General features: G+C 45.9%; 1 pseudogene; it reads left to right on the top strand.

Moving 5' to 3' along the window:
- The first annotated feature begins 201 nt into the window (after window positions 1–201).
- Window positions 202–299, top strand: LOC120367435 (U6 spliceosomal RNA; annotated as a pseudogene).
- The last annotated feature ends 20521 nt before the right edge of the window (window positions 300–20820 follow it).

The following is a 20820-nucleotide window of genomic DNA, read 5'->3' as shown; positions in this document are numbered from 1 at the left end:
GAGAAACCCTGTCTCTACTAAAAATACAAAATTAGCTGGGTGTGATGGTGCATGCCTGTAATTCCAGCTACTCTAGAGGCTGAGGCAGGAGAATTGCTTGAACCTGAGAGGTGGAGGTTTCGGTGAGCCAAGATGGCACCATTGCACTCCAGTGAGCCAAGACTGCAAAATCTGTCTCAAAAAAAAAAAAAAAAAAAAAAAGTGCTCGCTTCAGCAGCACATATACTAAAAAATTGGAATGATACAGAGAAGTTTAGCATGGCCCCTGCGCAAGAACGACCACGCAAATATTCTTTTTTAATTAAAAAACAAAAAATCTCTGAAGACATTTTGGTTGCCATAACTTGGGGATTGGGGGTCGCTACCACATCTAGTGGATGGAAGCCAGGGAGGGAGGCTGCTAAACATGCTAAACATCCAACAGTGTACAGAACAGCCCCTGACAACAAAGAATGATCTGGTCCAACATGTCGGCAGTGCTGAGCGTGAGAAACCATGATCTAGCCACATTATCTCGTTTTTCTTCACACCTGACTAGTACCACAGTTACTGTCAATTGTCACCATTACAGATGAAGAGACTGAGGCTTAGAGGGGGTAAATACTCAAGCAAAACCCCACAGCCAGGCCTGGCATGGTGGCTTACACCTGTAATCCCAGCACTTTGGGAGGCCAAGGCAGGTGGATCACCAGAGGTCAGGAGTTCGAGACCAGCCTGGCCAACATGGTGAAAACCTGTCTCTACTAAAAATACAAAAATTAGCCAGGTGTGATGGGACTTGTACCTGTAATTCCAGCTACTCGGGAGGCTGAGGCAGGAGAATCACTTGAACCTGGGAGGCGGAGGTTGCAGTGAACTGAAATCAGGCCACTGCACTCCAGCATGGGTGACAAGGGTGAAACTCTGTCTCAAAAAACAAAAACAGAAAACCCACAGCTTGTGGAAAGGAGGAGCAGAATTAAAGCTCAGGCAAGGCCGGGCACGGTGGCTCAAGCCTGTAATCCCAGCACTTTGGGAGGCCGAGGCGGGTGGATCACGAGGTCAAGAGATCGAGACCATCCTGGTCAACATGGTGAAACCCCATCTCTACTAAAAATACAAAAAAAATTAGCTGGGCATGGTGGCGCGTGCCTGTAATCCCAGCTACTCAGGAGGCTGAGGCAGGAGAATTGCCTGAACCCAGGAGGCAGAGGTTGTGGTGAGCCGAGATCACGCCATTGCACTCAAGCCTGGGTAACAAGAGCGAAACTCCGTCTCAAAAAAAAAAAAAAAAAAAAAAAGCTTAGGCAGTCCATCCCCAGAAGGCAAGGAAAGCAGGAAGGGGATGACTTTGGGAGAAGGCCACTTGGAGAGGAACAAATCCAGCCATTGTCACGGAGAAGTCTCATATTCCTAGTTGGCAGTTGGATCTCTCAGCAAGCCATGAATATGACGTGAACCTGAGGCTAAGCAGAATGCCTTCCTCTAGGGATCTCTTCCAAAGTCAAAAGAATGGGCTCCAAAGTGATCTAGAAGTGGCTGCAGAATACGGTAAGTGTGGTGTGGGTGGGCATGGTGGCTCTCACCTGTAATCCCAGCACTTTGAGAGGCCAAGTTGGGCAGATCACTTGAGGTGAGGAGTTCGAGACCAGCCTGGCCAACATGGTGAAACACCATCTCTACTAAAAATACAAAAATTAGCCAGGTAGGTGGCAGGTGCCTGTAATTCCAGCTACTCTGGAGGCTGAGGCAGGAGAATCCTTCGAACCTGGAGGGGAGGAGGTTGCAGTGGGTGGAGATCAAGCCACTGCACTCCAATCTGGGCAACAGAGTGAGACTCTGTTAGATACAGTGAACCCCGAGTCTCTCTTCAAAGAATCAGTGTCTCAGTATGTTCGGCTCTCTTATTCTTTAATTTTCCATTTTAAAGTTTAACTTTCTTGTAGTTTCAGTAAACAACTTTTCCACCAGTTTTAATCAGTAGTTCACATCTGTTCCCCTGGTCTCCTGCTCCATCCTGATTCATCCCGGTCATCTGCTCTGGTCACCTGATTTGACCCCTGGCTACCTCCTTTGACCTGCCCGTAAACTTCCTTCCCACCAAACTACCCACCTGGCTCCTACCACTGCTTCCTTTAACATAGCCAATTGGAATTAGTCTACACTGTGCGGTCTAATGTTAGCCAATAGGGGAATAACACAGTAGTAGGGGTGACCTCCGTCAGGGATAAGTACCCCTTTCCTTCCCTTATCCAAGTGTGTGTTCACCATTGCTCCATCTGAGAGCCACATCCTTCTACAGAAGTAAATTGCCTTGCTGAGAACATTTATATTCAACTGCTACTTCTTTTGTGGCACCAAAAATTTTACTTGTAACACATCTCAAAAAAAAAAAAATTGGGGTCTCTGGGTCCCATTCAGAGCTCTGGAACAGAATCATCTCCAGGTACGGGGATCTGGGGTTTCTATTCTTGAAAGACCTGTGGTTTGTTGGCTGCCTACCAAGTGCAGCACCCGTGTGATAAACACATCATGGGGGTGTTAAGGCTGGTTTCATATGTGCCAGAATCAAGTGTGACTTTTTTTCCAATAGCCTACACTATGCTCTTGATTATTTTCTTTTTTTTGTTTTTGAGACAGAGTCTTGCTTTGTCACCCAGGCTGGAGTGCAGTGGCGGCAATCTCAGCTCACTGAAATCTTCGCCTCCTGGGTTAAGCAGTCCTCTTGCCTCAGCCTCTCAAGTAGCTGGGATTACAAGTGTGCACCACCATGCCAGGTTACCTTTTTCTCTTTTCTTTTTTCTTTCTTCTTTTTTTTTTTTTTTTTGTCTTTTTAGTAGAGACAGCATTTCACCATGTTGGCCAGGCTGGTCTCAAATTCTGGACCTCAACTGATCTGCCCACTTTGGCCTCCCAGAGTGCTGGGATTACAGGCATAAGCCACCATGGCTGGCCCCTGATTATTTTAATTACAAATGAGACGCTTCAAGAAACCCAGAGACAGAAACCAACCAAAGAGTATCTCTCTCCATTTATTTCCTCTCAGATAATATTTAGTAATTGCCTTAATCCATGTTGTACTGTTATTAAAGAATATCTGAGACTTGGTAATGTATAAAGGAAAGCAGTTGGCTGGGCATGGTGGCTCACGCCTGTAATCCCAGCACTTTGAGAGGCCGAGACAGGCACATCACAAGGTCAGGAGATCGAGACCATCCTGGCCAACATGGTGAAACCCCGTTTCTACTAAAAATACAAAAATTAGTTGGGCATGGTGACGAGCACCTGTAGTCCCAGCTCCTCGGGAAGCTGAGGCAGGAGAATAGCTTGAATCTGGGAGGCGGAGGTTGCAGTGAGCCCAGATCGTATCACTGTATTCCAGCCTGGTGACAGAGTGAGACTCCGTCTCAAACCTGCCACCTGCCCCCCCAAAAAAGAAAGAAAATAGGTTATTTAGCTCATGGTCCTATAGGCTGAGAAGGTCAAGGGAATGGCCCTGGACTCTACAGAGGGCTTCTGTGCTGTGTCACATTTCAGAGAAGGTCAAAAGGGAAGTGGATACATGTGAAGAGAGGAAAACTTGAGAAGTTTCTAGGCTTCGTAACAACCTACTCTCACAGGGACTAATCGATTCCCACAGAAATCAATTCAGTCCTTACTACGGCAGAAACAGCAGCAAGCCATTCATGAAGGATCTGGCCCTCTAACCCAAACATCTCTTAGTCGGCCCCACCTCCCAATACTGCCACATTGAGGATCAAATTTCTTTCTTTCTTTCTCTTTCTTTCTTTCTTTTTCTTTCTTTCTCTTGCTCTCTCTCTCTCTTTTTCTTTTCTTTTTTTTTTGAGACAAAGTCTCACTCTGTTTCCCAGGCTGGAGTGCCATGGCATGATCTTGGCTCACTGCAACTTCTGCCTCCCAGGTTCAAAAGATTCTCCCTGCCTTAGCCTCCCAAGTAACTGAGATTATAGGCACCCGCCACCATGCCTGCCTAATTTATGATGTTTAGTAGATTTGAGGTTTCTCCATGCTGGCCAGGTTGGTGTCGAACTCCTAACCTTGAATGATTCGCCTGCTTCAGCCTTCCAAAGTGCTGGGATTATAGCCGTGAGCAACCGCACCAGCCAGACTCTACCTTTCGAAGGAAGGACTGTCACAGAATTGGGAAACCTGGCTGGGTGCAGTGGCTTACACCTGAAATCCCAGCACTTTGAGAGGTTGAGGCGGGTGGATTACCTGAGGTCAGGAGTTCGAGACCAGCCTGGCTAATATGGTGAAACTCCACCTGTACTGAAAATACAAAAATTAGCTGGTTGTGGTGGTGGCACCTGTAATCCCAGCTACTTGGGCAGCTATGGCAGGAGAATCACTTGAACCTAGGAGATGGAGGTTGCAGTGAGCCAAGATTGTGCCACTGCACTCCAGTCTGGGTGACGGAGACAGAGTAAGACTCTGCCTCAAAAAATAAAAAATAAAAAAAGAATTGGGTAACCTATTTTACAACCACCACATCTAGATCTTACCCATGTACTGAAGGTGGGATTCTTTGTTCTTGCAGTCTTATAGACTCCAGAGGTGATATGGCTTGCCTGAAGGTGAGAGTGGACATAGAACATGCACAACTCACGTTCTATGGCCATCTTTACAGGGATACTGAGATGACTGTTCTAGCAAGGCGAGTGGGGGAGGCGGAGGAGTGTGGGGAAAGACGGGCCCCTTTTTAAATATCTCTCCTGGGGCAGAAATGGCAAGCTCATAACTGAATCCAGTCACAACTCACTTCATTTGTTCAACTGATGGGACGCGTTTCTCTCTAAACTTTTTTTTTTTTTGAGACGGAGTTTCGCTCTTGTTACCCAGGCTGGAGTGCAATGGCGCGATCTCGGCTCACTGCAACCTCCGCCTCCTGGGTTCAGGCAATTCTCCTGCCTCAGCCTCCTGAGTAGCTGGGATTACAGGCACGCGCCTCCATGCCCAGCTCATTTTTTGTATTTTTAGTAGAGACAGGGTTTCACCATGTGGACCAGGATGGTCTCGATCTCTTGACCTCGTGATCCACCCGCTTGGGCCTCCCAAAGTGCTGGGATTACAGGTGTGAGCCACCACACCGGGCCCTAAACTCTTGTTTTATTTGTTTGGTGTTTTTTTGTTTGTTTTGTTTTGGGGTGGGGAGATTTTGAGACAGAGTCTCACTTTTATCACCAAGCTGCGGTGCAGTGGCGCAATCTCGGCTCACGGTAACCTCCACCTCCCAGGTTCAAGTGATTCTCCTGTCTCAGCCTCCTGAGTAGCTGGGATCACAGGTGCATGTCACCACACCTGGCTAATTTGTATGTATTGATTTGTTTTTTAATGACTTTTTATTTTATTTTATTTATATTTATTTATTTATGTGTTTTTTAAGACCGAGTCCTGCTCTGTTGTCCAGGCTGTAGTGCAGTGGCGCAATCTTACTGTAACCTCCACCTCCTGGGTTCAAGTGATTCTCCTGCCTCAGCCTTCTGAGTAGCTGGGATTACAGGCATACACCATCATGCCTGGCTAATTTTTTTTGTACTTTTAGTAGAAATGGGGTTTCACCATGTTGGCCAGGCTGGTCTTGAACTGCTGACCTGAGGGAATCTGCCCACCTCAGCCTCCCAAAGAACTGGAATTACTTTGGGCATCAGCCACTGTGCCTGGCCTTTTTTTCTTTTAGAGATGGGGTTGCACTGTGTTGCCCAGGCTGGTCTCCAACTCCTAGGCTCAAGCAGTCCTCTAACCTTGGCCTCCTAAAGTGCCAGGATGGCATGTGTGAGCCATCATGCTGAGCCCTAAACTCTTGTTTTAAATAAAAACACAGATAGCAAACAAAGTTAAATTTTAAAGAGTTTTTTTTTTTTTTAACAGAAAACAAAAGGCTTATATGTTCTCCTCCCCTTGCTATGAAATGCAACTTACCTTGGGTAAACAAATTCTACCTGTATTAAAAAAGCACTAGAAAATACTGCTAGTCTCTTCTCTATGAGACAGAAACACTTTTACCCAGAAGTGTCAAGTAGGCCAGATATAGCGGCTCATACCGATAATCCCACCACTTTGGGAGGCCAAGGCCGGAAGATCACTTGAGCCCAAGAATTCAAGACCAGCCTGGGCAACATGATAAGACCTCACCTCTATAAAAAATGTTTCAAAAATTTGTTTTAGTTTTTTTCCTTAAATTTTTAACGTAATGAAGAATGGTAAATTTTCCCAGTGGAGGAAAGACTAGATTTTCTCAAGGGTGTCTCAAAAGTGAGCATGTAATGAGATAATATATATATTATAAGTAAAATTTTGATGCTGCAAAAGAAATAGCACTCGAAGATAAATCCTCTCAGCAAGGCAGTTTACTTCTATAGAAGGGCGCGGCTCACAGATGAAGCAATGGTGGCCGTACGTGTAGACAAGGATGGGAAGGGGTACTTACGACTGATGGGGGCCACCCCTACTGCTGTCATTCCCCTATCAGCTAGGGTTAGACTGCACAAGCTAGACTAATCCTGATTGGCTATTTTAAAGAGAACAGGGGTCTGAGCTGGAGTCGCAGGGTGGGTGGTTTGGCAGGAAGGATGGTTATGGGCAGGTCAGTGCAGGTAGCCAGGGGTGACCTAGGTCAAAGAAGGTGACCGGAGGAGGTGGCTGGAGCAGGTGACTGAAGCAGGAGACTGGGATGAGTCAGGAGGAGCCGGGCTGGGGGAACAGATGTGAACTACTGATTAGAACCAGTGGAGAAGGTTGTTTACTCTGAATTGAAGAGTAATTTCATCTGATCTTGGAAGCTAAGCAGGGTCAGACCTGGTTAGTACTTGGATGGGAGACCACCTGGGAATACCAGGTGCTGTAGGTGTTATACAAATAAAAAAATAATAAGTTAATTTTAAAAAGAGAGAGAATTAAAGAGTAAGAGAGCTGAACATACTGACATACTGATTCTTTAAAACTTTGGGGTTCACGGCCAGGGGCAGTGGCTCATGCCTGTAATCCTCACACTTTGGGAGGCCGAGGCGGATGGATCACGAGGTCAAGAGATCCAGACCATCCTGGCCAACATGGTGAAACCCCGTCTCTACTAAAAATACAAAAATTAGCTGGGCGTGGTGGCATGCACCGGTAGTCCCAGCTGCTTGGGAGGCTGAGACAGAAGAATTGCTTGAACCCAGGAGGCAGAGGTTGCAGTGAGCCCAGATCATGCCACTACACTCCAGCCTGGCTCCTGGGGGAGCAAGACTCTGTCTCAAACAAACAAACAAAAAACTTGGAGTTCACTATATCTAACATATACATAATGGAGTCCACTGGCTTCCATCCTAATATCCATTCCCCCATTATTCTTTGCTAGCAGAGCCTGAATTTTATTCAAGTGAGCAATGTGCCCATCTTAAGGACTACATTTCCCAGCTTCCCTTGCAGCTAAGGGAGGATGATGAAATAATAAGAGGAAGTCATTGGGTGGGGCTTCCAGGAAAGCTATTTAAAGGGAAATGACTTAGCTTGCCCTCTGGCTCTTGCTACTTCCTTCTTCCTCCTTCCCAGAACACAAGCAAAACACTGAGGGCTGCAGCAGCCATCTTGACCATGAAGTAACCTTAAGAAAGGAAGCCATGTGCTAAGAATGGTGGAGAAGAAAGGAGGAAGTGCCTGATGAATATGTCAACATCCCTGTACTGGTTTTTTTTTTTTTTTCAGTAGTGAAAAATAAAACTCTAGGTTATATAAGCGTCAGGTCTCCATGTGCATGCCTGGACCCAGAAAGTCTGATGTCCTGCCTGCCTTGGCTGATCACCCCAACCCCTGCATTGGCCATTATCCCTAATTACCAGCAGAGCTTCTACCCCCATTAAGATAGCTTACCCCACCCTGCCATCTGTTTTTTTGTTTTTATCTTAAATATCTTGATTCACCTGTCTAGACCACTCTGCCATCTTAACTGTTCTTATGATAATGTGAATACTCCTCACCTCACCCTGCCATCTTAACTACTTTTGCGCCTTACCCCACCAGCCATTGTAACTAAACTTATGGTAATCTATACTCCTTGCCCCTACCCCCGCCACTGTAACTGATCTTACTCTGTAACTTTCCACTGCCCACCCCAAACCTATAAAACCAACTCCTATCCCACTGCCCTTTGTTAACGCCCTTTTCAGCCTTAGCCCACCTGCACCCAGGTGAATAAACAGCCACGTAGCTCACAAAAAGCCTGTTTGAGGAGTCTCTTCATTCAAAGCACGTGCTTTTAACAATAAGCAACTGTGGTCAGGTCTCTGTACAAACTAAATCCAATTCATTCATCCTTATAGTTTGTAAAACTTGAGAACAAAATTCTGATTTTTTTAAAATTTTGCCCAAATTCCTATCTAAGGGGTCTGGGGAGTCATGCCTACACACCATAAATTCTCATCAGATGGGTTTTATTTAACCCTATATGTATCTTGAGTTACTTTCCATCCTGACTCTGGCATAATACGGCGAGACAAGGAAGAAAATCAAAATATTTTACCCCCAGGCTGGGCGCAGTGGCTCACGCCTGTAATCCCAGCACTTTGGGAGGGTGAGGCGGGTGGATCATGAGGTCAAGATATCAAGACCATCCTGGCCAACATGGTGAAACCCCATCTCTACTAAAAATACAAAAATTAGCCGGGCATTTGGCACTTGCCTGTAGTCCCAGCTACTTGGGAGTCTGAGGTGGAAGAATCGCTTGAACCCAGGAAGCCGAGGTTGCAGTGAGCCGAGACTGCGCCACTGTGTTCCAGCCTAGTGACAGGGCAAGACTTCGTCTCAAAAAATATAAAAAAAAAATTTTACCCCCTGGGGAAGAGGGATGGGGAAAAAAATATTTTATCTCCAAAACATGTTTGTCATGGGTCAACCCTGGCATCACATGAGGATCAGCTTCTTGATGAGCCAAGACATCTATGTGATAGAGCCACGCTATCTGAATACAACCTGCTTCCAAAAATAGTATCACAGGCCCTTGTATTCAAATACAGACTTAGGTTCTGGAGGTCTGGAAGTCTGCATTTTTTTGTTGTTGTTGTTTAATTTCTTTTTATTTTTTATTTTATTTTAGTAGTGACCCGGTTTCACCATGTTGGCCAGGATGGTCTTAATCTCTTGACCTCATGATCTGCCCACCTCAGCCTCCCAAAGTGCTGGGATTACAGGCTTGAGTCACCTTGCCCGGCAACTTCTTTTTATTTTTTTGAGATGTAATCTCGCTCTGTCACCCAGGCTGGAGTGCAATGGCACAATCTCGGCTCACTGCAACCTCCGCCTCCCAGGTTCAAGCAGTTCTCCAGCTTCAGCCTCCCAAGTAGCTGGGATTACAGACATGCACCACCATGCCACGCCCAGCTAATTTTGTATTTTTAGTAGAGAAGAGACTTCTCCATGTTGGTCAGTCTGGTCTTGAACTCCTCCTGACCTCAGGTGTTCCACCTGCCTTGGCCTCCCAAAGTGTTGGGATTGTAAGTGTGAGCCACTGCGCTTGGCTTTAGCTTCTTTTTTTTTTTTTTTTTTTTTTTTTGAGATGAAGTCTTGTTCTCTTGCCAGGCTGGAGTGCAGTGGTGCGATCTTGACTCACTGCAACCTCCGCCTCACAAGATTCTCCTGCCTCAGCCTCCTGAGTACCTAGTACTACAGGCACAGACGACCCCCGACAACTAATTTTTTTTTTTTTTTTAGTAGGGACGGGGTTTCACCATGTTGACCAGGATGGTCTTGATCTCTTGACCTCATGATCTGCCTGCCTAGGCCCCCCAAAGTATTGGGATTATAGGCGTGAGCCACTGCGCCCAGCCAAGGATCAGTTTCTTGACAAGCTAAGACATCTATATGATTCGGCCACACTGACCACAACCCCACAACCTGCATCCAAAACCAGCAGTAACACAGGCCCTCGTATTCAAATACAGATTTGGTTCTGGAGGTCTAAGAGTCTGCGTTTATTAATTAATTAAATTGATTTATTTATTTTTGAGACAATGTCTCACTCTGTCACCCAAGCTGTAGTCAAGTGGAGCAATCATAGCTCACTGCAGCCTTGAACCCTTGGGTTCAAGCAATCCTTCTACCTTAGGCTACCTTAGCTGGGATGACAGATTTCCGCCACTATACCCAGCTAATTTTTGTTTAAATTTTCTGTAGATATGAGGTCTCCCTATGTTACCCAGGCTGGACTTAAACTCCTGGCCTCAAGCCACTCTCCTGTCACGGCCTTCCAAAGTGCTAGGATTATAGGCATGAGACACCTGGCCAACCCAATGGTTTCCTTTTTTTACTTTACTTTTCTTTCTTTCTTTCTTTTTTTTTTTTTTTTTTTTTTTTGAGACAGAGTTTTGCTCTTGTTACCCAGGCTGGAGTGCAATGGCGCGATCTCAGCTCACTGCAACCTCCGCCTCCTGGGTTCAGGCAATTCTCCTGCCTCAGCCTCCTGAGTAGCTGGGATTACAGGCACGCGCCACCATGCCCAGCTAATTTTTTGTATTTTTAGTAGAGACAGGGTTTCACCATGTGGACCAGGATGGTCTCGATCTCTTGACCTCGTGATCCACCCGCCTCGGCCTCCCGAAGTGCTGGGATTACAGGCGTGAGCCACCGCGCCCGGCCCTTTTTTTTTTTTTTTTTTTTGAGACAGAGTCTCACTCTGTTTCCCAGGCTGGAGTGCAGAGTGCAGAGCCACAATCTCAGCTCACTGCAGCCTCTGCCTCCTGGGTTCAAGCGATTCTACTGCCTCAGCCTCCTGAGTAGCTGGGACTACAGGTGTGTGCGACCATGCCTGGCTAATTTTTGTATTTTTTAGTAGAAACAAGGTTTCACCTTATTGGACAGGCTGGTTTCAAACTCCTGACCTCGTGATCTGCCCGCCTCGGCCTCCCAAAGTGCTGGGATTACAGGCCTGAGCCACCACGCCCGATCTCTTTACTTTGTTTCTCTTTTTTGAGACAGACTCTTACCAAGGCTGAAGTGTAGTGGCATGTTCTCAGCTCCCTGCAGCCTCAGCCTCCCGTGCTCACATGAACTTCCCACCTCAGCCTCCCAAGTAGCTGGGACCACAGGAATGGACAACCATGCCTGGTTAATTTCTTATTTTCTGTAGAGCTGGGGACTTGCTATGTTGCCCAAGCTGTTCTCAGACTCCTTGGCTTAAGCCATCTGCCCACCTTGGCTTCCCAAAGTGCTAGGATTACAGTCATGAGCCACCACACCCAGCAGTGGTTTCTAATATCTATCTAACCCCACTGTTCTCCATTTGAATTTTAGCAGTTTTCCTTCCAATCTTTTATTTTTCGAGACAAAGTCTTGCTCTGCCACTCAGGCTGAAGTACAGTGGTGTGATCTTGGCTCACTGCAACCTCCCCCTCCCAGGTTCCAGTGATTCTCTTGCCTCAGCCTCCCAAGTAGCTGGGATTACAGATGTGTGCCATGAAGCCTGGTTAATTTTTGTACTTTTAGTAGAGACGGGCTTTCACCATGTTGGCCAGGATTGTCTTGAACTCCTTCTTCAGGTGATCCACCTGTCTTGACCTCCCAGCCTTCTAGGATTATAGGCGTGAGCCACTGTGCCCGGCTGCCTTCCAGTCTTTTATATGAACATAAGTATTTCCAGTGTTGTGCTAGTGCCAGCTCCCAAGGGCTTGGATAGGCAGCTGTGCCTGTCTCTATTGTGCTCTTCCCTCAGTGACATCACAAGGTAGCTTGAAATCAGCCATGCTGGGAGTATTTACATCATGGAAATGGGCAACTGCTATGCTATAAATCAGGGATTTTCTTTGCACCAAGTCAGTTGTTAAACATTTACCAGCACATGACTGATTTTATTATCATCAGGTTTACCCTGTCATGTGTCCACCAACTATTTCACTCTCCCCTACAGTATACCAGGAGCTTCATCCTACTAAAGGAAAATAGACAATACCTAAGTAAACATAGAAACTAAAGATCATCATAAGTAGTGATATAAAGTAGGGAAAAAAATTAAAACAGATGATATGTTGAATAGACTCCTTTTATCTCCCACATCATGTCATGAACATTTCCCTAAGTTCAAAAAAAGGTCTTAACTGAGTGCAGTGGCTTGTGCCTGTAATCCCAGCACTTTGTGGGGTCCAAGGTGAGAGGATCATTTAAGCCCAGGAGTTCAAGACCAGCCTGGGCAACATAGCAAGATCCCATCTCTATAAACAAACAAATATACATAAGCAGAATATGTAAAAAAACAAAAAAACAAATTAATAAATAGAAATATAAAAAAGCTTTAGGGAGCATTCTTCTCAATGACTACATAATATTTATTCCTTGTATGAATGTTCTACTTTATTTAAGTAGAACCCCTGGAGTTCAGAATTGCCCAACCTCAGCACTATGGATATTTTGGACCAAAATAATTATTTGTTTTTGGGAGCTGGGCTAAGCCTTTTAAGATCTTTAGCAGCATCCCTGGCTTCTACCCAATAGATGCTGGTAATACCCACCCCGCCTGGCTTCTGCCAGTAATGACAACCAAAAATGTCTTCTGGGGGGACAAAATCACCCCAGTTGAGAATCACTGCTATAATTGGACATTTATCACTTTCTTCTTCTTGTTTCTTTTTGGTTTTTGTTTTGAGACAGGGTTTAATTCCTGTTGCCCATGCTGGAGTGCAGTGGTGCATTCTCGGCTTACTGCTACCTTCCCCATCCAGGCTCAAGCGATCCTCTAACCTCAGCCTTCTGCGTAGCTGGGACTACAGGTACCTGCCACCACACCCAGCTAATTTTAGTATTTTTTGTAGACACGGGGGTCTCACTATGTCACCAAGGCTGGTCTCAAACTCATGGGCTCAAGTGATTCGCCTGCCTTGGCCTCCAGAAGTGCTAGGATTATAGACATGAGCCATGGCACCCAACTCATTTGCCACTTTAAATTGGCAAAAATAGCCCAGGCATCGCGGCTCATGCCTGTAATCCAAGCACTTTGGGATGCCGAGGCAGGAGGATTGGTTGACACCAGGAGTTCAAGACTACTCTGAGTGACACCCCTATCTCTACAAAAAATTTAAAAATTAGCCAGTCATGGTGGCTCACATCTGTAGGCCCAGTTAGTTGGGAGGCTGAGGCAGGAGGATTCCTTGAGCCTAGGAGTTCTAGCTGCAGTGAGCCATGACGACGCCATTGCACTCAAGCCTGGGCAATAGAGTGAGACCACATCTCTTAAAAAAATAAATAAACTGGGCCAGGCACAGTGGCTCATGCTTATAAACCTGGCATTTTGGGAGGCTGAGGCAGGTGGATCACAAGGTTAGGAATTCAAGACCAGCCTGGCCTCCACGATGAAACCAGTGTCTACTAAAAACACAAAATTTAGCAGGGCGTGGTGGCGGGCACCTGGAATTCCAGCTACTCAGGAGGCTGAGACAGGAGAATTGCTTGAACCTGGGAGGCAGAGTTTCCAGTGAGCCTAGATTGTGCCACTGAACTCCAGCCTGGGCAACAAAGGGAGACTCCATTTCAAAAAAAAAAAAAAAAAAAAAAAAGCCCCAGCAATCACTTGTAACACACCCTCCAGGGGATTTTGTTCCGGCCTAGTCTTCAGTTTGATAACCCCTATCCGTGAAAATCGTGAAAATCGTGCTTGAGGTTAGTTAGGTCCTGCAATGCCTTGTCGTGGTTGCATCATAATGACGTTTTTCCCTCTGGCAGATCCATGGCAGTTCTAGGTAATTAGTGCAAATTAGCAGTGTTCAGGTGTGCTTTTGACTTAAGTACCACCTTTCAGCTCAGGATTACCAAACACCACTTACTTTTATCTGGAGAGGCTCTCTAGGAAGCTCTGGGGCCAGGGAGAAAGTTAAGTAAGCAAATGTGCCATCTAACTGGGCTCTAACCACCACGGTGTGATTCCCCAGAGCATCCAAACCTTGGTTCTTTAAATAAGGAACATTTGGGTCTTTTCAGAAACTGAAAACCACAGACTACAAGGCAAAGCTGAAATGTACTGCTAACAGATATATCTCATGGTTGTTGCCATCTTGTGAAGTGTGCTACCATGAATTCAGTTCTGAGTATGAAATGTTTTCCTTGTTGGGGTTCAGGACATGCTACCTCAAAATATGACACCTGGGCATTTGAAAAAAAAAACAAAAACAAAAACAGCAGAAGCAGGAAGGTCCCTCTGACCTTCCCTTTGCCTTCTCCCTTCAAGCAAAAAAGCCCTCAAACACAAAAAGGATTCTTTGATCTTGTCTAGAGCAGATCATAAGACCTGTTAAAGGTACTCACCCTGTACCCAGAGGAAGGAAATACCCTTATCTCTGAAGACACAGGGACACAGGGAACAATCTGAACAAACAGGCCTTGCCAACTTCCAGCCAGTTTATTCCCATTAGGTCGTATGTTTACTCTACATCAACCTAAGCATAAAATACACAGGTTTCTGGTAGGTGCGGTGGCGAACGCCTATAATCCTAACACTTTGGGAAGGCAAGTTGGGTAGATCTCTTGAGTCAAGAGTTTGAGAGCAGCCTGGACAACATGGTGAAACCTTGTCTTTACAAAAAGTACGGCAAAAATTGGCCAGGTGTGGTGGCTCACGCCTGTAATTCTGGCACTTTGGGAGGCCAAGGCAGATGAATCACGAGGTCAGGAGATGGAGACCATCCTGGCTAACACAGTGAAACCCTATCTCTACTGAAAATACAAAAACTTAGTCAGGCATGGTGGCACGTGCCTGTAGTCTCAGCTACTCAGGAGGCTGAGACAGGGGAATCACTTGAACTTGGGAGGCAGAGGTTGCAGTGAGCCAAGATTGTAACACTACACTCCAGCCTGGGTGACAGAGCAAGACTCTATCTCAAAAAAAAAAAAACAAAAAAAAAAAAAAACGGCCAGGCCCACGTGGTGGCTCACACCTGTAATCCCAGCACTTTGGGAGGCTGAGGCAGGTGGATCATGAGGTCAGGAGTTCAAGACCAGCCTGGTCAAGATGGTGAAACCCCATCTCTACAAAAAAACAAAAATTAGTCAGGCATGGTGGCATGCACCTGTAATCTCAGCTACTCAGGAGGCTGAGGCAGGGAATTGCTTAAAGCAATTTAAGCTTAAAGCAACCTCCCTGGGAGGCGGAGGTTGCAGTGAGCCAAGATCGTGCCACTGTACTCCAGCCTGGGCAACAGAGCAAGACTCCATCTCAAAACAAACAAAAAGCCAAACAAACAGGTTTTCCTGTTTCTAGACCTTCATTTCTGCAGATTTTCATGTCACATAAAACTTATATTAAATATACATGTTAATCTGTCTCTTGTTATGGGGACTCAGCCACGGACCTAGCAATGGGTGAGGAAAGATGTTTCCTTCCCTACATCTCCCATGGTTCCTAAATGGGATTTGCACTTGCCTACCGAAGAAACAAAAGGAACACTGGTCTACTGGTTCTCCATTATGGCATCACTGTTCTATTCAAGCTGACGTTTGTAAACAGAGGCGGTATTGGATTGTCACAGTGATGTGATCTCTGGCATCTAGTGGTTGACTGCCAGCATTGCTTGCCATCTTACAGTGTCCAGGTGGGAATCTAAAATGACACAATCACTTTCAAAAATAATTTGAGGACAGGTGTGTGGCTCATACCTGTAATCTCAGCACTTTGGGAGGTCAAGGCGGTGGATCACCTGAGGTTAGGAGTTTGAGAAGAGCCTGGTTAACATGGTGAAACCCCGTGCCTACTAAAAATAAAAAAATTAGCGAGGTGTAGTGGCGTGCTCCTGTAGTCCCAGCTACTCAGGAGGCTGAGACAGCAGAATTGCTTGAACCCAGGAGGCAGAGGTTGCAATGACCCAAGATTTTAACACTGCACTCCAGCCTGGGACACAGAGACTCCCTCAAAAACAAAAAACAAAACAAAACAAAAAAAGCATCAGCCGGGCACTGTGGCTCACACCTGTAATCCTAGCACTTTGGGAGGATATATATATATATATATATATATATATATATATGGATATATACACGGATATATGGATATATATTATATATACATGTATATGTATATATTATACATATATTTAAAATATGTATATATAATACATATACATATTATGTATATATTATATATGTATATTTAAAATATATATATATATCTAAAAATACATATGTGTATATATTTTTTTAATAGGCTCAACACCACAAAAGTTTATTTCTTTTTCAGGCAATGCAGGCTCTGGGTCCAGATGACTCTCCAGGGCTTCTGCCCTCCATGTGATGACATGTGGTGACTCAGGGATCCAGGCAACTTCTACCTTGTGACTCCATGCTTTCAATATAAGGTCTCCTTTATGATGAGCAAGATGAAGCCTGACAATCTTGCAGGAGGCTCAGAAGGGAAGTGACACACCCCTTATGATTCATATTCTATTGGCCAGACTAGTCATGTATCCCTGCCTAACTCAAAGTCATTGGGAAGGTATTTCCACATACCAAAAAAGGAAGGGACAACTGGATACTGGGCAGCGTGATTATCAATCACATATGCAAGGAGGAGATTGAATGCAGACACTAGTATTCAGAGGTGAGCATCCTTACCTGCTGCTAAAGCTGGGGAGCCTCCCACTTTGGGAGGCTGAGGTGGGTGGATCACTTGAGGTTAGGAGTTCAAGACCAGTCTGGCCAACATGGTGAAACCCTGGCTTTACTAAAAATATAAAAATTAGCTGTGTGTGGTGGCACATGCCTGTAATCCTAGCTATGCAGGAGGCTGAGGCATGAGAATTACTTGAACCCGGGAGGCAAAGGTTGCAGTTATCCGAGATCGAGCCATCGCACTCCAGCCTGGGTGACAGAGCAAGACTCCATCTCAAAAAAAAAAAAAAAAAAAAGCTTCAGAATTAATTACAACATTGTAACAGGACCCCCCCCCACACACTCTCACACACAATTCCACATGTTATATTATTACCTGAAAAAAACAGGGTTTGTTCACCTAAGTGTGTGACAAACAACTCTCCACAAGAATGTAGGGTGGTTGTTGTTGTTGTTGTTGTTGTTGTTTTTTTTTTTTTTTTGAGACGGAGTTTTGCTCTTGTTACCCAGGCTGGAGTGCAATGGCGCGATCTCGGCTCACTGCAACCTCTGCCTCCTGGGTTCAGGCAATTCTCCTGCCTCAGCCTCCTGAGTAGCTGGGATTACAGGCACGCGCCACCATGCCCAGCTAATTTTTTGTATTTTTAGTAGAGACGGGGTTTCACCACGTTGACCACGATGGTCTCGATCTCTTGACCTCGTGATCCACCCGCCTCAGCCTCCCAAAGTGCTGGGATTACAGGCTTGAGCCACCGCGCCCGGCTTGTTGTTGTTTTAATTAATAGAAACAAGGTCTCGCCATGTTGTCCAGGCTGGTCTTGAACTCCTGGGCTCAAGCAATCCTCCTAACTCAGCCTCCAGAGTGGCCAGGACTACAGGTATGTGCCACCAAGCCCAGACAATTTTTTTTGTTTTGAAAAAAGTCTTGCTCTGTCTCCCAGGCCGGAGTGCAATGGCACCGTCTCGGCTCACTGCAACTTCTGCCTCCTGGGTTCAAGCGATCCTTCTGCCTCACCCACCTGAGGAGCTGGGATTACAGACCCATGCCACAATGCCTGGCTAATTTTTATATTTTTACTGGAGATGGGGTTTCACCATGTTGGCCAGGCTGGTCTCCAACTCCTGACCTAAAGTGATCCACCCACTTGGGCCTCCCAGAGTGCTAGATTACAGGCATCAGCCACCACGCCCAGCTAATAGTTTTATTGCTTGGCAGAAGGAAGGAGGATAACTGGGAGTCTTCTCCAAAGCAGTGTCTCTCTGAGGGGAAGTGACAGAAAGGTTTTATGGGGTGACAGAGAAGGGAGATGGTGCATCATTCCACATGGAGGAGGGGGTCTCAGTGCCACAGACTCAGTTAAGTAATCATGACAACACATAGGTCACAGGTGATGGTCACAAACTACAGCTCCTCCGAGGGTGGAGACATGAACACGACAATCAAGAAAGTTCACTGGTGCTCATGTCTGTAATCTCAGCACTTTGGGAGGCCAAGGAGGGTGGATTGCTTGAGGTGAAGAGTTCCAGACCAGCCTGGCCAACATGGTAAAACCCCATCTCTACTAAAAATACAAAAATTAGCCAGGTGTGGTGGTGTGCACCCGTAGGGCCAGCTCCTTGGGAGGCTGAGGCAGGAGAATCGCTTGAACCCAGGAGGCAGAGGTTGCAGATTGCACCACTGCACTCCAGCCTGGGCAACAGAGTGAGACACCATCTCAAAAAAAAAAAAAAAAAAAAAAAAAAAAAAAAAAAAAAGTGTGTGTGTGTGTGTGTGTGTGTAAAGGTAGAGTTAAGGCACAAAGAGGTTTCTAACTGAACTGATGGGCTTTTCCCACACCAACAACCAATCCTCCAACTTTCCAGGCACCATCTGGGTGTCCGGCAATGCAACGTAATGCAATTCTGATGTTGCCCAGGGTTCACATCAAACCCCACAGGTGAAGGGCTTCATCCTGTAAGGCTGCCCCACTTTAGATGCCAATATCAAGCCTGGGACATCCATACTTCTGACTGACCAGACATAAATTGGGAGTTCCCACAAACGTCTCATTAGGTTCAATAATTTGCTAGAACAGCTCATAGAACTCAGGAAAGCACTATACTTACTATTGCTGGTCAAGGTAGGGGAAGGGGCCTTGGAGCTTCCATGACCCTCCAGGTGTGCAGCTCTCCCAGCAGTGGGATGTGTTCACTAACCCAGAAGCTCATGAAAACTCATTCTCCAAAACTGAATTTTGGCCAGGCATGGTGGCTCATGCCTGTAATCTCAGCACCATGGGAGGCTAAGGCGGGTGGATCACCTGAGGTCAGGAGTTCAAGACTAGCATGGACAACATGGTAAAATACCATCTCTACTAAAAATACAAAATTTAGCTGGGCATGGTGGCGTATGCCTGTAATCCCAGCTACTCGGGAGGCTGAGGCAGCAGAATTGCTAGAACGTGGGAGGCGGAGGTTACAGTGAACCAAGATCATGTCACTGCATTCCAGCCTGGGAGACAGGGTGAGACTCCATCTTTCTCTCCTTCCTTTCCTTCCTTCCTTCTTTCCTTTCTTTCTCTCTCTCTCTCTCTCTCTCTTTTTTTTTTAAGACAGAGTCTCGCTCTTGTTGCCCAGGCTGGAGTGCAATGGAACAATCTCTGCTCACTGCAACCTCTGGCTCCCGGGTTCAAATGATTCTGACCCCTGAGCCTCCTGAGTAGCTAGGACTACAGGCACGCTCCACCACGTCCAGCTAATTTTGTATTTTTTGTACAGATGGGGTTTCTCCTTGTTGGTCAGGATGGTCTCAAACTCCCAATGTCAGGGGATCTGCCCGCCTCGGCCTCCCAAAGTGCTGGGATTACGGGTGTGAGTCACCATGCCTGGTCTCCTCATACGAATTTCTAAAGGTAGAATTGATGGATTTGGATGGCACATTTTAAGGCTTTGGATATTAACTGCCAAAATCTCCAGTTTCCCTCTTTCCTTACTCCAGACTGCCAAAGAAATGTCTGTCTGTCTACATCCTCACTAACTTGGGATGTTAAATATGGGTTTAAAAAAATCTCTGCAAATTGCTTCAGCATTATATTCTTTTTTTTTTTTTTTTTTTGAGACGGAGTCTCACTCTGTTGTCCTGGCTGGAGTGCAATGTCACAATCTTGGCTCACTGCAACCTCTGCCTCCTGCATTTCTCCTGCCTCAGCCTCCTGAGTAGCTGGGATTACAGGCGTGGGCCACGACGCCTAGCTACTTGTATATTTTTAGTAGAGACGAGGTTTCACCGTGTTGGCCAGGCTGTTCTCAAATTCTAACCTCAAATGATCCACCTGCCTCAGCCTCCCAAATTGCTAGGATTATAAGGCGCAAGCCACAGTGCCCAGCCAGCATGATATTCTTAATGTAACAAAATGTCTTCTATCTGAAAAAACACATAAAAGAGCTTTATTTAAAGTACGAGTTCAAATCAAATAGGTTAAAACTAATCTTCTTTTAAATAGATCTATGCAGCAAAAATTGTTAAAATGTCCGGGTACAGTGGCTCACACCTGTAATCCCCGCAAGTTGAGAGGCTGAGGTGAAAGGATTGCTAGAGCTCAGGAATTCAAGACCAGCCTGGGAAACATGGTGAAACCCCGTCTCCACAAAAAAATACAAAAATTTGCTGGGTGTGCAAGCACACCTATGTAGTCCCAACTACTCAGGAGGCTGAGGTAGGAGGCTGGCTTGAGGCTGGGAAGTCACGGCTGCAGTGAGCCATGTTCATGCCACTGCACTCCAGCTTGGGTGACAAAGAAAGACCCTGCCTCAAAAAAATAAAATAAAATAGCCAGGCGCGGTGGCTCATGCATGTAATCCCAGCACTTTGGGAGGCCAAGGTAGGTAGATCACCTGAGGTCGGGCGTTCAAGACCAACCTGACCAACATGGAGATACCCCGTCTCTGCTAAAAATACAAACTTAGCCAGGTGTGGTGGCACATGCTTGTAATCCCAGCTACTTGGGAGTCTGAGGCAGGTTAGTTGCTTGAACCCGGGAGGCAGAGTTTGCAGTGAGCGGAGATCACACCATTGCACTCCAGCCTGGGCAATAAAAGTGAAACTCTGTTTTGAAAAAAAAAAAAAGAAAAGAAAAAAGAAAATGAAAAAAAAAGTTGATTATTAATAAAAAACAAGGCACATCCAACTGTTACAATTGGGGCCACTTTAAAAAAACACAAGCACTCTTACCTCTGGCTGTAAGGACACAGACTATTCTGATTTTATCACCAGGAAAACTGCCC

This window comes from Saimiri boliviensis, chromosome 12 (genome assembly GCF_048565385.1).
Source record: "Saimiri boliviensis isolate mSaiBol1 chromosome 12, mSaiBol1.pri, whole genome shotgun sequence".
NCBI classification, from domain to species: Eukaryota; Metazoa; Chordata; class Mammalia; order Primates; family Cebidae; genus Saimiri; species Saimiri boliviensis.
Note: the sequence above shows the minus strand (reverse complement) of the source record. Positions and strands in the feature narration are given on the sequence as shown.